Genomic DNA, 17,965 nt, shown 5'->3' with positions numbered 1-17,965 from the left:
TTTGCTAATAGAATGTGAGATTTTAATTTTCAATTTCAGGATGACTTTCAAGAAGCAGTGTTGATTTGGAGATGCCGGTGCTGGACTGGGGTGGACAAAGTTAAAAATCACACAACACCAAGTTATAGTCCAACAGGTTTAATTGGAAGCACTAGCTTTCGGAGCGACACTCCTTCATCAGGTGGTTGTGGAGGACACAATTGCAAGACACAGAATTTATAGCAAAAGTTTACAGTGCGATGTAACTGAAATTATACATTGAAAAATTATACATTGATTGTTTGTTGAGTCTTTCATCTGTTTGAATACCATGATAGTTTCACTTCTTTCATGTGTAAATCACAAAACTTTCTTTTAAAAGTTGTATTCTCAGGTTAATTTTAACAATTGATGTTACCTTTTGGTAGACTGATTCGCAAGGTTAGATTTCACGGAATACAGGGAGAACTAGCCATTTATATGCAGAACTGGCTTGAAGGTAGAAGGCAGAGGGTGGTAGTAGAGGGTGGCTTTTCAGACTGAAAGCCCATGACCAGTGGAGTGCCACAAGGATCAGTACTGGGTCCACTGCTTTTCGTCATGTATGTAAATGATTTGGATGTGAACATAGGAGATATGGTTAGTAAGTTTGCAGATGACACCAAAATTGGAAGTGTAATGGACAGCAAAGAAGGGATTTTTATTAAAAATAGATATCTTTATTAAAAATTTAACATGTTTTTACAAACTTACAAAATAATACACACAAATACAAACATTAATATACAATTAAATATTAAACAAATAATAACCAAAACCTAACAGACAAAAAGAAGAGATAAAAAAAGGAGAAAACAAAACTCAACTAACTACTAATCTAACTTATAACTAACCAGAGCGTATAATAAAATATCTTACGTTACTCAAGAGAAAAAAAAAGGATAACGTAGTAAAGTACATGCTTGGAATGAATTAACATCAAGTCATAATAAAACCCGTATTCATGCGGGATTCCTCCCCCAAGGTGCCCCGGACCAGCCAGAACCGTTACCACAACTAGATGAAAGCCCTTGACAAAATGACCGAAATATTTGTATTTACGTAATTCAAGAAGGGCTGTCATACTTTATAGAATAATTCAGTTTTTTGGTGCACCATATTTGTAAGGAAGTCAAGGGGACTACATGCCATGACTAACCTATACCAATTCGAAAGTCCTGGAGGGCCCTCAGCTACCCAGTTTACTAAGATATTTTTCCTTGCACAAAAGGAGAAAATGGAAAATAATTTCCTCCCGTGCACATCCAGGGAAGGCAAGCTGGAAAAGCCCAGGAGAAGAGATACTGGATCTACTCTAATTTCCGCTCCCAAGATTTCTGTCAAAACATTTCCTACTCTGACCCAGTATTTGCGGATCTTATGACATGTCCATAAGCAGGGTGTGAGCGTGCCCACCTCTATTTTACATTTGGGACACATTGCAGATGCTCCTGCCCTAAATTTTGCCAATCATTCCGGTGCTATATGAGTTCTATGGAATATCTTTAACTGAATGGCTTGGGTTCTATTACAGATGAAGATTTTTCTGGCATTTTCCCAGATGTTGTCCCACATTTCTGTGGATATTTCCAACCCCAATTCCTGATCCCATGTTCCATGTCTTCCGAAACTTCATTTTGTAATAAACGATAGAGAGTGCTGACCGACCGTAAACCCATTGGCCACAACAATCTTCGTTCCCTATCTGATTTATAAAAGCTATCTAATAACGTAGTCTTCTTCTGTGTGTAATCTTGAATTTGGAAGTATCGAAAGAAGTCTCCATTAGCTAGTCCAAATTTCTGGTGCAGCTGTTCAAAAGACATCATGATCACCTCATCAAACAGATCCCTTAAACAGGAGATACCCCTGGACCTCTAGGATTTAAATGTGGCGTCTGTGAGCCCCGGTTGAAAACTCCATAGGAGTATAGGGGGAGGTTTTATGTGAATTACTCTCGTTTTGTCGCATTATCTTCCAGGCTTTAATTCTGTTTAATACAATAGGGTTTTTACAATGGTCCATAATGACTTTCATCTTATCTAAAAATAAGAGGTTAATAAGAGGACACTTTTCTTGACAAGTCTCTATGTCCAGCCAGATTGATTGCGGGTCAGACGAGACCCAATCGGCTATGTAGCTTAACAGGGAACTCAGCTGATACTTCCTAAAGTCTGGAATATCCAGCCCTCCCCTTGCCTGTGGAAGCTGTAGCTTCTTTAACTTAATGAGGGGCTGTCTATGATTCCAGATGAAAGAACCAAGCCAATCATATAATTTGCGCAATGCTGACCTCGGCAGCATCACTGGAGTCATTCTCATAGCATATAAGAGACGGGGCAAGACACTCATTTTAATTAGAGCGATTCTACCTAGCCAGGAAATTGGAAGAACCCCCCAATGTTGAAGGTCTTGCCTTATCTTTTCCAGTAGATGCAAAAATTGACCTTGTATAGCTGGCCAAATACTGGGGTGATAAAAATGCCTAAATATAAGAAACCCTCCAGAGACCACCGAAAGAGTAAGTGAGATCCGTCCAAGAAGTGGGACATTCTAGCGAGACCACCCATCGGCATGGCGTCCGATTTTGAGAAATTAATTTCGTAGCCTGAGAATGCACTAAATAACTTAATAACTTGGATCAGGTGGGGCACGGACATCAGAGGATTACTAAGAAAAAGGAGGACATCATCTGCATAAAGGGGCCGTTATGTTAGAATCAGCCCGTGTAGCTTCTGCTAGTGACTCAATTATGAGCGTGAATAGTAACGGTGAGAGAGGACATCCCTGACGGCAGTCCCTACCTACACTGAAGCTATCCGAGCCTAATCTACTGGTGATCACAGCTGCTTTGGGATCATTATACAGTGTTGAGGCCCATTTAGCAAATATCTTTCCAACGCCAAATCTTTCCAATGTATGGAACAGGTATGACCATTCAATCCTGTCACATGCTTTCTCCGCGTCCAACGAGACTACTATTCCTGATATTCTTTCCTGATGACAGACTTGAATCACATTCAAAACCCTTCTAATATTATTAGATGATCTACGGCCCTCGATAAACCCAGTCTGATCCTCTTTTCTGATAAATGGCAATACCCTCTCCAGCCTCAGTGCCAATGTTTCAGAATGAATTTTAAGATCTACATTTAGCAAAGATATTGGTCTGTATGATGTGCAATCTTCTGGGTCCTTACCTTTTTTGAGAATGAGAGAAATATTCGCTTCTCTCAGTGAAGGCGGGAGGCAGCCCTGACTGTATGAGTAATTGTACATGTCCATAAGTGGACCAGCTAATACTCCTGTAAACTCTTTGTCAAACTCAACCTGAAATCCATCTGGACCAGATGCTTTACCGCTCTGAAGCTGCCTGATTGTGTCAAGTACTTCCTGGGTTGTTAGGGGAGCATTCAGGACCGGCACCTGTTCCAGGGTTAAGTCCAAAAGGCCAGGCATTTAAAAAAGGACTCCATCTTCCTGGCTCTATCTTCACAATCCTGCGATTTATACAAATCAAAGTAAAACTTTCTGAAGATTGTATTGATCCTTTTATGATCATGAGTCAGAGTACCAGCACTTTCCCTGACAGTTGTGATAGCTTGAGGGGCCTTTTTTTATTGAGAGAAATGCTAGGTATCTATCAGTTTTATAGCCATATTCATATAATCTTTGTTTTGCAAATAATATTTCCCTCTTTGCCGTTTGGGTAAGCACGGTATACAGGGCTGTCCTAAGGGCCGTAATCCTTTGTAATAATCCCCATAACAAAACAAAAAACTCAAGTGTATTATAAAGCTAAAGTTAACAGTGAGTACCCTACCCCCCCCCCCCCCACCCATACCAATATCTAGATACATTTAGTAACGATAATACCATGTATAAACATATAAAACTATAAAGTTACAGTCTCAGCAGGTAATAACTAAGTATAATAACCCAAAAAAGGGGGGAAAACCCCCGTTCTAAAAGAAAGAAATAAGGTAAGACAGAGCAAACGCCCCCCCCCCCCCCCCCCCGACACCCCTCACCTGAATCAACTAAACTGTCCGGCCTATAAAAAAAAGGAAATCGCATAGTGGACAACAAATAAGCCCCCCTCCCAACTCCCTGGAGATGATATCAAACAATAAAGGAAATAAGGGAAAAAAAGAAGGGTAAACCGGGGAGGGGGGGGGGGGGGGCAGAACAGGAACATTAACCACACGGCTTAATTCTTACAATCTATTTAAGTGAGTCCAAAAATTCCTTGGCCTTCTCCAGTGAGCTGAAGTTATAGACGGATCCTTTATGGTTAAAACGCAGTGTCGCTGGGTAGCGCAAGGAGTACTGGATGTTTAAGTCCCTTAGATGCTTCTTCGTTTCATCAAACACCCTCCTCTTGCGGACCAAACCTGGGGAAAAGTCCTGAAACAGCATAATCCTAGATCCCTTATATGTCATGGCCTGGGGATCTTTCCAGAGGGTTCTGGAAGCCTCAAGGAGCATTTGCTTCTCTCTGTAACACTGAAGCCGGAACAGGACCGGGCGGGGGCACTGGTCTGACCCGGGCCTGCGTATTGCAACCTGGTGGGCCCATTCTACCCACACCTGGCCTGACCCAGATTCCAGCTTCAACATCTAAGGGAGCCACTGTACCTAAAGCACTGCAAGCTGGCCTTCCTCTTCCCGTTCAGGAAGGCCCAGCAAACGAATATATTTTTCGACGACCCCGATTCTGCAGCAGCCTCAGAGGTCGTGGCCTTTAGCTCCGCCCCTCCAACACGACGCTCGATTTTTAAAATATCTCGGTTGTGCTTTTGCAGCGTGACCGAGAGTGATTCCCACCTGCTTCTGGACTCCTCTATGAAGACGTCGATCTTCTCTTCCAGCTTGGTAATTACTGCTACAAGGCTCACCATCGTAGCTAAGTCCCCCAGGGTGGCTGAGGATGCCTCTGCTGCAGCTGGTGGGGGTGGGAGAGGGGTTCCTGTGTGCTGCGAGCTGCGAGCATTCTTTCCTTTAGTCATTTTAACAAAGCACCAAACTACTCAAGTTTGATGCAAAATGACTAACTGTATTGAATAAAAGTTATTTTGAATGGTTTGGCAGGTGTGGTGGAGGCGGGCAGCCCACTCTGCCTGAATCTTGGGCAGAGCACTACAGACTCAGACTTACTGGGTCGCCGCCATTTTGGATCTCCCAAAGAAGGGATCTTGTTCAGGTGGGCGTATGGGCCGAGGAGTGGCAGATGGAGTTTAATTTAGGTAAATGTGAGGTGCTGCATTTTGGGAAAGCAAATCTTAGCAGGACTTATACACTTAATGGTAAGTTCCTGGGGAGTGTTGCTGAACAAAGAGACCTTGGAGTGCAGGTTCATTGCTCCTTGAAAGTGGAATTGCAGGTAGATAGGATAGTGAAGAAGGTGTTTGGTATGCTTTCCTTTATTGTCAGAACATCAATATAGGAGTTGGGAGGTCATGTTGTGGCTGTACAGGACATCGGTTCAGCCACTTTTGGAATATTGTGTGCAATCCCAGTCTCCCTGCTATAGAAGGATGTTGTCAAACTTGAAAGGGTTCAGAAAATATTTACGAGGATATTACCAGGGTTAGAGGATTTGAGCTATAGGGAGAGGTTGAATAGGCTGGGGCCACAACCATCTTCTTATGTGAGGAGGCTGAGGGGTGACCTTACAGAGGTTTATAAATTCATGAGGGGCATGGATAGGGTGAACAGCCAAGTTCTTTTCCCTGGGATGGGGGAGTCTAGAACTAGAGGGCACAGGTTTAGGATGAGAGGGAAAGATTTAAAAGGGACCTAAGGGCAACTATTTCACACAGAGAATGATGCATGTATGGAATGAGCTGCCAGAGGAAGTTGTAGAGGCTGGTAAGTTTACAACATTTAAAAGGCACCGAGATGGACATATGATTTGGAAGGGTTTAGAGGGATATGGGCCAAGTGCTGGAAAATGGGACTAGATTAATTCAGGATATCTGATTTGGATGCGAGCATAAGAGATACAGTTAGTAAGTTTGCAGATGACACCAAAATTGGAAGTGTAGTGGACAGCGAAGAGGGTTACCTCAGATTATAACAGGATCTTGATTAGATGGGCCAATGGGCTGAGAAGTGGCAAATGGAGTTTAATTCAGATAAATGCGAAGTGTTGTATTTTGGGAAAGCAAATCTTAGCAGGGCTTATACACTTAATGGTAAGGTCCTAGGGAGTGTTGCTGAATAAAGAGACCTTGGAGTGCAGGTTCATAGCTCCTTAAAAATGGAGTCACAGGTAGATAGGATAGTGAAGAAGGTGTTTGGTATGCTTTCCTTTATTGGTCAGAGTATTGAGTACAGGAGTTGAGAGGTCAAGTTGCGGCTGTACAGGACATTGGTTAGGCCGCTGTTGGAATATTGCGTGCAATTCTGGTCTCCTCCCTATTGGAAAGATGTTGTGAAACTTGAAAGGGTTCAGAAAAGATTTACAAGGATGTTGCCAGGGTTGGAGGATCTGAGCTACAGGGAGAGGCTGAACAAGCTGGGGCTGTTTTCCCTGGAGTGTCAGAGGCTGAGGGATGACCTTATAAAGGTTTACAAAATTATGAGGGTCATGGATAGGGTAAATAGGCAAAGTCTTTTCCCTGGGGTTGGGGAGTCCAGAACTAGACAGCATAGGTTTAGGGTGAGAGGGGAAAGATATAAAAGAGACCTAAAGGGCAACATTTTCACACAGAGGGTGGTACATGTATGGCATGAGCTGCCAGAGGAAGTGGTGGAGGCTGGTACAAGAGGCATTTGGATGGGTATATGAATAGGGAGGGTTTGGAGGGATATGGGCCGGGTGCTGGCAGATGGGACTAGATTGGGTTGGGATATCTGGTCGGCATGGACGGGTTGGACCGAAGGGTCTGTTTCCATGCTGTATACGTCTATGACTCTATGGTTGGCATGGTTGAGTTGGACCAAAAGGTCTGTTTCCATGCTGTACATCTCTATGATCTAAGATGGTCACTGAGAGCCACAGGCAAACAGATTTGAACATAGAACATTACAGCGCAGTACAGGCCCTTCGTCCCTTGATGTTGTGCTGACCTGTCATACCAAGCTGAAGCCCATCTAACCTACACTATTTGGAAACATATATGAAAACTATTTGTCAGTGAAGTAATTTTTGAAAAAGTAAGAATATATATTTGCACATTTAAAGTTGTCACTGCATTCCTGGAAATCAGAACTTCAAGTGAAGCACCTTTGGATGAAGCAAAGTTTTTAAATATATTTACTCATGGCATGTGGGCATCACTGGCTGGCCAACATTTATTGCTCATCCCTAGTTCCCCTTGAGAAGAGCTGTCTTCTTGAACTACTGCAGTCCACATGCTATACCGTGACCCACAATGCCATTAGGCAGGGAATTCCAGAATATTAACAGTGCAGTGAGAAAATGGTGATATATTTCTGAATCAGGATGACAAGTGACTTGGAGGGGAACTGGCAGGTGGTGGTGTTCTGATGTATCTGCTGCCCTTGTCCGTCCAGACAGAAGTGGTCATGGGTTTAGAAGGTACTGTCTAAGAATCTTTGGTGAATCTCTGCAGTGCATTTGTAGATAGTAGACATTGCTGCTACTGAACATCAGTGGTGGAGGGAGTGGATGTTCGTGGATGTGGTGCCAATCAAGCAAGGTGCTTTGTCCAGGATGGTGACAAGTTTCTTGAGTGTTGCTGGGTCTGCGCCCATCAAGGCAAGTGGGAGGGTATTCAATCAGGCTTTGGGGCATCAGGAGGTGAGTTACTCGCCACGGTATTCTGAGCCTCTGACTTGCTCAGCCACCGTGTTTACGTGGCAAGTCCAGTTGAGTTTCTGGTCAGTGTAACCCTAAGGATGTTGATAGTGGGGGATTCCGTAACAGAATGTCAAGGGACAGTGGTTAGATCATCTCCTATTGAAGATGGTTATTGCCTGGCATTTGTATGATGCAAATGTTACTTGCCACTTGTCGGCTCAAGCTCAGATAATGTCCGGACCTTGTTGCATTTGAATATGGACTGCTTCAGTATTTGAGGAGTCACGAATGGTGCAATTATACAATCATCAGTGAACATCTCAAATTTTGATGTTATGATGGAGGGTAGGTCATTGATGAAGCAACTGAAGCTGGTTCGGCCTAGGACACTACTTTGAGTAACTTCTGCAGAGATGTCCTGGTGCTGAGATAACTGACCTCCAACAGCCACAACCATCTTCCTATGTGCCGGGTATGGTTCCAACCAGAGGAGAGTTTGCCCCCAGTACCCATTGATTCCAATTTTGCTGGGGATCCCTGATATCACAATTGGTCGAATGCAGCCTTGATGTCAAGGGTTGTCACTCTCACTCTGTTTCTTATAGGAATCAATGATAAAGCCAGTTGTAGGTTTTTTTGCAGACATGTTTTGCTCAGCTAAAGCAAAGTACTGATTTGAATTGCTGTGTGTGTATTCTATCTGAAACAAATTGCAGAATAAATCACTAAATATAAAAATAGCAATTCTAAAGTCAAATGTTTCAGGACCTTTCTCAGCAGGAATCAACAATAAAATTGTACTAGAAACAAAAACAGAAATTGCTGGGAAAGCTCAGCAGGTCTGACAGCATCTGTAGTGAGAAATTGGAGTCAACATTTTGGGTCCAGAGACTCTTCCTCAGAATGTTCTGAAGAAGGGACACTCAACCGGAAATGTTAACTCTGATTTCTCTCCACAGACGTTGCCAGACCCGCTGAGCTTTTCCAGTGGGTTGGGTTCTGTTTTTGTTTCTGATTGACAGCATCCGCAGTTCTTTCAGTTTTTATAAAACGACACTAACTTGAAATGGTTTACATGCTGAAATGTTTTCATTCATGAACAAATTAAGCTTCAAAACAAAATACATTTGAAATTGCTGAAGAAATTAATGTAACTATGCATGGTGTGTAAATACCTGCACATAGGAGCCAGGAGAGTGGAGACTTTAAAGGTAAGAAGCGATAGAGGGAGCTGGGGTCAAGATGGAATACTGGGGAAGAGGTACTAAGGGCAGAGGCATAAACAGGAGGAAGGCCATGGGAACTGTGAGGACAAGCAGAAGCATGGGAACGTCTTGGAATAGAACAGAATCCCTACAGTGTGGAAAAAAGGCCACTTGGCCCAACAAGTCCACACCAACCTTCCAATGAGTGTCCCACCCAGATCCATTTCCTTACCCTATTTACATTTCCCCTGACTATGACAGGAGAAAGTGACAGGAGAATCGACGTTTCGGGCATAAGCCCTTCTTCAGGAATGAGCCTACGACACCTATCTACACATCCCTGAACGTGATGGGCAATTTAGGGCAATTCACCTAGCCTGCACATCTTAGGACTGTTGGAGGAAACCCACACAGACACGGGGAGAATGTGCAAACTCCACACAGACAGTTGTCCGAGGCTGGACTCGAACTCATTTCCCTGGCACTGTGAGCCACCATGCAACCCCTGAAAGCAGGGGACCACAGAACATAAAGTCTGGCAAGCAGTGTTAAGCTGAAGCTCTCAATGTTAAACAAATATAATGTTATTCATGATATTAAAGTGAAACAATATTAACTGAACTGACTTTAACTGTATCAAGGAATATTTTCGATTCATATTGAGTAGTGGCAATCAGGAACTTGAGTTAAATTTAGGAAAGAAATACACAGGTAATGCTGGAAGAAACAACTCAGTAGATCTGGCACTGTCTATGGAGTGAGAAAACTGGAATTAATATTTCAGGTTCATGACCACTGATTAGAACTGGGAAAAAAAGTTAGAGACATAATACGTTTGGAGCAAAGAGTGGGTGGGGAAAGGGAGAAAAGGCACTTTGGTGATGGGGGCAAGTCAGAAGTGTGCAAGCTCCTACAATAACACATTTTGTAAGTTGTAATCCTTTTCTTGGGTTGAAGGTTTACTCTAGTATCTCCAACTCGACATTCCCAAATTATTGTTTGCATATAATACATTTGTTTAGCACTCAAAAAGAAACGTATACTCTAAAACCTATTGTTAAACATCCACATGTACAAATTTGCCCAGGCTTGTTGAGTGTCAGAACAGAGGGAGTCATCAGCTGTCCCCTTCTGATCTGCAAGTCGTTGATTTGCTTATTTTGTCCTAAGCTATCACGTGGGGTCACATTTCCTTCTACCCCACTCAATGCTTGTTACCTACATAGCCAGCTTTGGATTGGCTGAAGCTGCCTTCATCAGCCTTGATGATTGGCCAATTGTTTCTTGGCAGCTTTTCAACCATCTTATACAGCTAGCTCTGTATTCTCTAGCCCTAATCTGACTAAAAAGGCACCAATCTCTTCCCTGCCAACACCTTGGGCTTCCAAGTAACCAGCCCACATGGCATGTTCGTGATATTTAAAGAATAACTGTGTCAAATTAATATTTATTCTTATCTGTTACAGGAAGGATATTATTAGGTTGGTGTGGGTTCACAAGACATTTATCAGGCTGCGATTTTTGAGAAGATTTGTAGCTCAGGTTGAGGTTCAGGTTGTAAGTTTGCTCACTGAGCTGGCAGGTTTGCTTTCAGACGTTTTGTCACCATGCCAAGTAACATCATCACTGAGCCTTCGATGAAGCTTCACTGGATGCTCACTGATGATGTCACCTAGCGTGGTGACAAAACGTCTGACAACAAACCCATCAGCTCAGCGAGCAAACTTACAACCTGATGTATCAGGATGTTACCAGGAATGGACAGTTTGAATGATAAGAAGTTGGATAGGCTGGGACATTTTTCACTAAAGCGTTGGAAGTTGAGGAGTGACGTTGGAGAAGTTTATAAACTCATGAGGGGTATAGATAAGGTGAATGGCAAATATCTTTTCCCCACGGTGGGTGGATTTCAAAACTAGAGGACATATTTTTAAGGTGAGAGGAGAAAGATTTTAAAAAGACATGAAGGACAATTTCTTTTGACACAGAGTTGTTCATGTGTGGAATGAACTTTGAGAAGAAATGATGAATACAGGTACATTTACGATGTTTAAAAGACATTTAGATATGTGCAGGAATGAGAAATGTTTGGAGGGATATGGGCCAAGTGCAGGCAGGTGGGACTAGCTTAATTTGGGATTATGGTCGATATGGACTGTTTGGACCAAAGGGTCTGTTTCCATGCTGTATGACTCTGATTCTAGAGTATCATCTTGCAGATTTTTGGCTGCTCAGTTCACTTAAAAACAGCACAGTTACATCACATTAATCATGTCACAGATCTGGAATCAAGATAGCTGGATCTTAGGAATTAAAGATCATCTAAACTTTGGTTACTGCAAACAGACATGCCTGTCCTTAAAAGTTAATGGGACCAGAGGAACTCAGATTCAGTCTGATCTATCTCACTCCATCACCTCCTTCTTCTTGTTGTTTTGTCCCAGATATTTGTTATTTATGTGCTTCACTTTCCCCTTCACCAGGGGCCATACTATTTAGGGGCAATAGGAAAAGGGAGTGGAGGGGGGAATTGCTGACAATAGGTTGAATGATGGATGAATAGTAAAACAGGATCAAAGGGAATGGTGACGGGGCAAGCTTGATCTGTTGGTTGTTTCCAGCATACCCTGCTTTTATGCTAGATTTCCAGCACCTGCATATTCAGCTTTCCGATTCGATTTGGGAAGTCTTGAATTTGACTGCCACCTAGTGCCAGAGAAATTAAATCACAACTTTGTAAAGAGATTTGTGCGGAGTGAGGTTGCTTTCGGTATTGCTTCCTGAAGAAGGGCTCATGCCCGAAACGTCGATTCTCCTGCTCCTTGGATGCTGCCTGACCTGCTGCGCTTTTCCAGCAACACATTTTCAGCTCTGATCTCCAGCATCTGCGGTCCTCACTTTCTCCTGCTTTCGGTTTTGGAAAATTATTAAAAGTGGTTGGTTCAGATGCTGGGCCATACTTCAGTTGAAATAGACTTTACAACATTTTGTCATTCTCTCACAACTACTGTGCGAAGCTGTGCGAAGTTGCTGGCCTGGATATTACATGCTCCATTTTGTGTGTTTGGGTAGAGGAGGCATGCAAGAGAGGGTAGGTGGCTAAACTCTCACCTTCCCAGCAACCCACCACCAAGCCCACTCCCATAATGGGGAATCATAGAACCCCGATAGTACAGAAAGAGGCCACTTGGCCCATTGAGTCTGCACTGACCTGCTGAAGGGCAGCCTACCTAGACCCATCCCCCATAACCCTGCATTTAGCATGGCTAACTGCATATCTTTGAACTGTAGGAGGAAACCCACAAAGACATAGGGAGAACATGCAAACTCCACACCCAAAAAACTCAAACTCCTCCACCCAAGGCAGAAATCAAACCCAGGTCCCTGCCACTGTGAGGTAGCAGTGCTAACCACTGAGCCACAGTGCCACCCACTTTGCAGACACTGATATCAACAGACCAACTACTGTGTGTAAAATGCGTAAGGGTCAATCAAGTGGGTTAAAAGAACCAATATTACACTGCCCACATTGTGATATTGTTTGCAGGGACAACTGGGACAGGTGTGGGTAATCCTTTCTTTTGAACTGTTTAAGGAATGGAATGATGGGGTATAGTCATGGAGCCGTGGGGTGGGGTTGGGGGGGGGGCGCTGCCTGAGAGTACAGTAATCACCCCATCGTGTAAAACCCATTTGCACTATTCTTCTCTGAAAGGTAGTGTAGTGTAGCGTACCCTGGCCTCAAGTTTTCAGAAATACCTTCCTCTGAAATTCATGGATCCTTCTTCCTGGGTCTGCCTGGGGTCCTGACAGCGCCCACTACACACCCCACAATTTCCAGTCCAATGATTTAGGGTTACACTAAAAACAGCACAGAAGACGGCCATTTTGCCTGAATCTATTCTGGCTGCCAGTTGCATTTCTCCAGTCTATCCCTGTAATCCCGCATATTTATTCCTGTTGAATGCAACCATCACCCCCTCTTACACCACCCCCTTCATCCGGCTGTGAGTTTCATGTCGAATCACCTGCTGTCCAGAATTTTTCCCTGAACATTTGCCTAAAATGTAGTGTCTGTGTTCCTTTTGCCACCAACTAATAGGGTGAGCTTTCATTTGTCTACGTTTGCTAGACCTGTCCTAATTGTGAGCACCTCAAGCTAACTTTGTAGCCAAAATTCCTTATCTCTGGTACCATTCTAGTAAATCTCCTCTGTGCCCTCTCAAACAATTTGCCATGCTTCCTGTGTGGCATATGTGTAGGGGTCCGTGGAGGTGCGAAATCATGACATGTTTCTGAGTTATTTCCAACCCCTACTATCTTAATGTGTCTCTGAACAAGTTCAGGAGAGCTGCCTTCACTAAGCAGGAGGCATACGTGATGTCTAATTATACTAAGGTCATGTCTGTGCTTGTTGGAACCCAGAGGTGAGATTTCATGTTGAGCCAAGGTGATGTTGATGACAAAAAGGAGCCAGGATCACAGACTCGGGAACATAATCTCACGTCCAGCAACAAGTTTTAAATGGGGGAAGATATTTAGGAGAAAAGCACTGAGGATGGTTTTTATCTTCGCCGATACTCCTTGCTCTGGTTATTTCTGTCCTTTGCAACTTTCATCTTGCTTAGCGGCTGAATGTTTGACAGTTCACTCCTTTGCCAAACATGCTTGAAAGGGTTGTACAGAGATGCAGAGAGCATTTAGTGCTCGTTCTGAGCTGGGAAAGCAGCAAGTTCTGAATGAAGTGGTTATTAGTAAGGAAATGGCTGCACTCCAAAATGAAGAGGCAGTCAGCACAGGGGTCTGAATTTTCACAGAATGATGTTTGTGCCTGTTGCGAGGGCAGGGGTAGCCAATGCAATTTAACTGAGCAGTGATCTGAGAGTAGTGCCCATCGCATTTGATGGTGAGATGAGGCGTGAGATGAGACGAATGTTTAGAATGTAAGTGAATCTGGGCGTAGGGGTGGAAATCAGAGAAAGGGGTTTTGAAGTGAACTGACTGTTACATGTCACATTATGGAGGAGGACTGACACCAGGCATACCCTTACTGCCTGGTCAGATTATTGGAACCTGCAAAAAGGGGGAACAGTACCAGACAGGGTAAACACAACACAGGAAGGATGTTCCTAATGACCAGAGACTCCAGGACCAAGGGTCATGGTCCAAGGATGTATGGTAGATTATTTAGGAGTGAGGTAAGGAGAAATGGCACAGTAGTCAACACTGCTGCCTCACAGCACCATGGACCTGGGTTTGATTCCAGCCTCGAGTGACTGTGTGGAGTTTGCACATTCTCCCCATGTCTGCATGTGTTTCCTCCCACTGTCTAAAGATGTGCAGGTTAGGTGAATTGGCAGTGCTAAATTGCCCATAGTGTTCAGGATGTGTAGGTTAGGTGCATTAGTCAGGGGAAATGGGGTCTGGGTGGGTTACTGTTTGTAGGGTTGTGTGGACTTGTTCAGCTGAAGGGCCTGTTTCCAGACTGTAGGGATTCTACGAAGCAGTGAGCCTGTGGAATTCTCTGCTACAGAAATTAGTTGAGGCCAAAACACTGAACGTTTTAAAAAAATTGGATACAGCTTGGAGGGCTAAAGGGATCAAAAGGTATAGGGAGTGAGAGAGAACAGAGAGTTGGATGATCAGCCACGATCATATTGAAAGACGGAGCAGGCTCAAAGGGCCAAATGGCCCTCATTTTCAATGGCAGTGATAGAATGGACATTTACGATGCTTACCAGCTCTCTCTAAAACTGTGCTAACAATTGTTGGGCTCCTTTATTCCACCAGAAAGGAACATTAGTTCCCTTGCTTGTGACAATGTTAGATACTGTTGCTCAAGGCCCTTTGCAACTTTACAGTGGGATTAGAATAGGATGAACTGATTTTTAAATGGGCAACAGGTCTGCCAGAAATCCTGGACTCCACTGGGTGACCTGACCCTGCTAAAATCATGTGGATGCAACTGGCATCAAATAGGCCAAGCTTCCAGGCGACAGTGTGAGGCTGACTCAAGCCATTACCTGGAATCCAAACCTATCCCGATATCGTTAACTACTACTAGGGTGTTCATTTTACTCTGAGTTGGAAAGTTCACCCAGCCAGAAGTGCTCTACCCAAAGACAGCTCCTTGAAACAATGTCTTGACAGGTTTTGTTAATGGTGGTTTGCTTTCACCTTCCACTCTCATAGGTCGAGTAAGAAGGCAGGTCCCTGTTCTACTTCAGCCAGACCAGAATCAAATTGAACCTCTCCTACAGGCTGACCACACGTCAACTATCTGCTTTTCAAGGGGTTCTTTTTATGCTGATACTAACTGGCAGGAAATTGATGCTTTTTACTGGGTGCAAAATAAACGAAGTGGTGAAACTTCAGTTTCAAAGGGACAGGTATCCAGCAGTTCAACACAAGGATGTTTGGAGAGATGAAACCTGCTGGAGGTTGCAATGATTTGGACTTTCAGATCCATGAGACAGCTACACATGCATGCTTAATGACATGTTGGATTCTGCCTCAAATATGTGTAGAGGTAGGAGTGCTTGACTTCTGTCGATTTAAACAAACCCTGACTAAATTTACAAACTCTCCAAAAGAACATCAGGGAATCAGGTGCCTAAAAACCCCAGCAGTGCAGGATCTTTACTCCCACTGTGGTTTCTGTCAATTTGTTCCCTGCTGTAGTTTCCATCCAATGGAATTGGGCTGGTCAAGCAGCCACAATGCCTCATGTTCCCTTACTGAAGCAAATCTTCCACAGAGAGTTTCAGCTTGTGCACTCTCATAATGGTCAAAGGACACTCAAAGTTTTAGTTAGCTATTCTTATATTGACTTCGAAAAATGCGCCCAGGATCAGTGCACATCATCAAAATAAGAAAGTGACCTCCTTTCATAGCAAGCTGACATCAGTGATAGAGGGGAAAATGCACGGAGAGGAAATCCTGACCAGTAACTCATTCAGTGTTCAATCATCTGCGTTATCGTGATCTCGTTGCAGCAGAAGCTTCCAGTTGCAAATTGGCTATAGTCGTGACATCCACACTCATCAGAACTCCGACTGAACAATGTAGATGACAAACACAGTCATCCTTGCCTCAGAGGAGCAAGACTGGGTCCAATTAAAAGTTGTACAGTGATTTCTATTACCATGAAGCAAAATGTGACAGATAGCGAGGTTAAAATTGTTGTTCAATTTTAGTGAGGTATCAAGCTAAAAAGAACAGACAAGGATTATTAGCTGAATTCTGTGCACCTCCTTCCCCACAAAACTCTATTCAGCCATTTGTATATGTCACAGATGACTGAAGTTGCATTCTTAGATTGATCCTTCACATAAAGATGAAGGAAATAATGAAGGGCAGACATGGACAAACCACTCTATCAACAAGTTTTATTTATATAACACCTTTTAATGTACTAAAACATTCAAATTCCTTTACAGGCTCATCATAAAGCAAATCAGAGATATTAAGGTAAATGGGTACAAACTTGATTGCAAAAATAAATTTTAAGGAGCTGCTTAAAAGAAGAAACTGGGTTTAGAAAGGGATTTCTGAGGGGGTCTTGTGTGCAGTGGTAGTACCCCTACCTTAGAGCCAGGACACCTAGGCTCAAGTCCCACCTATCCCAGAGGCATGTAATAACATTGCTGAGCAGATTGATTAGAAAATAGGTAAAAAAAAGTGTGACTTCTAGATCATAAATCATAGCTAATAATGGTGCAACAACTAGTTTTGATGGCCTTCAGGAATTCAGCATTAACTGAGTGTTGATGTTCTTGAGGGCTTGAGGAGATTACAGAGACAGGTAAGAATAAGACCAAGTTAGTATGCCAAAATAAGGATGAAAATTTAACTAGAAGTCAGGTTGAAATAGGTGCTAATAGTAGTAATAGTGAAGATATGTGGTTGGAAGTTCGTTTCCGGGTCAGTGACACCAAGTTTGCAAACTGTCTGGTGCTGTCTCAGAAAAGCTTGCTCAGGACCACTGTACCAATGTTATTGACAGGGTTGGAATGGGTGGCCAGGGAGGACAGAATGAAGCTAACAACTCAGTCTTCCCCAAATTCTTAATTGTTGCTTATCCAGTGTAAGCAGTCTGATCATTTATAGACAGTGGAGGAGTTAAAAAGAAGATAGTGATGAGGTAGAGTTTGCTGTTTTCACTTTGTGTGAAAACCAATGCTGTGTTTTATGGAGGTCATGGCAGACACTAGAAGCAACTAGAGAATGGAAAGAGGCAAATGCAGGTCCACTGAGCTGGACAATGGTGGGCAAGTGTTTGAAGAGAATAGCATGATGAATTTTCAACGGCTGCTGACAGGTTCAGAAGGTCAAAGAGCGCTAGTCAGTCACAAAGGATGTCATTCGTTACTTTGATAAGAGTCATTTTGGGACTTTAATAGGGTTGGATTATATTTAAGTCTTTGCCCTCCTTGATCTACTGTATAACAGGATTTCGTTGCAAATTGTGCTATCAACTCTTTCTGATTGCTGTTCACATTAAGTGCAATTCTCAAAAACCATGGAGGCGTTTCCTAAAAATTTCAGTCTGGAATGAATCCAACAATCAAATAGATTTAGTTATATGTAAAGCCCTTTTTGTTTCTGTACGATCAATGACGGGTCAATTCTGTACTCAAGGATCAGAGAGTGCTACCTAATTTAAAAAAAAAGATAGCTATTTGAAAAGGTGACCCCTTGAAATTTACTGCTCAGCTGACCGACTTTCACTGATGGCTAATGGGGTTACCTGGCTTTTTGTATCTAAAGCAGACACATGAACAGTCAGAATCCAGTCAGGATAAATTTGATTGCAAGAACTCAAACGTGGAGCTCTGTGAGAAGGTGAGGAAAGTTGGACATTGACAACACATTTACAGACTTTGGAGAGAAAAGGGAGGTTGAAGATGACACAGTGGTTTTTAAGGAGCGAGTTGGGGTGGGTGGTCAAGACATGTTTTCTTTGAGAAAGAGA

Source organism: Chiloscyllium punctatum, chromosome 7, assembly GCF_047496795.1.
Source record: "Chiloscyllium punctatum isolate Juve2018m chromosome 7, sChiPun1.3, whole genome shotgun sequence".
Lineage (NCBI taxonomy): Eukaryota > Metazoa > Chordata > Chondrichthyes > Orectolobiformes > Hemiscylliidae > Chiloscyllium > Chiloscyllium punctatum.
This window is presented reverse-complemented; position numbering follows the sequence as displayed.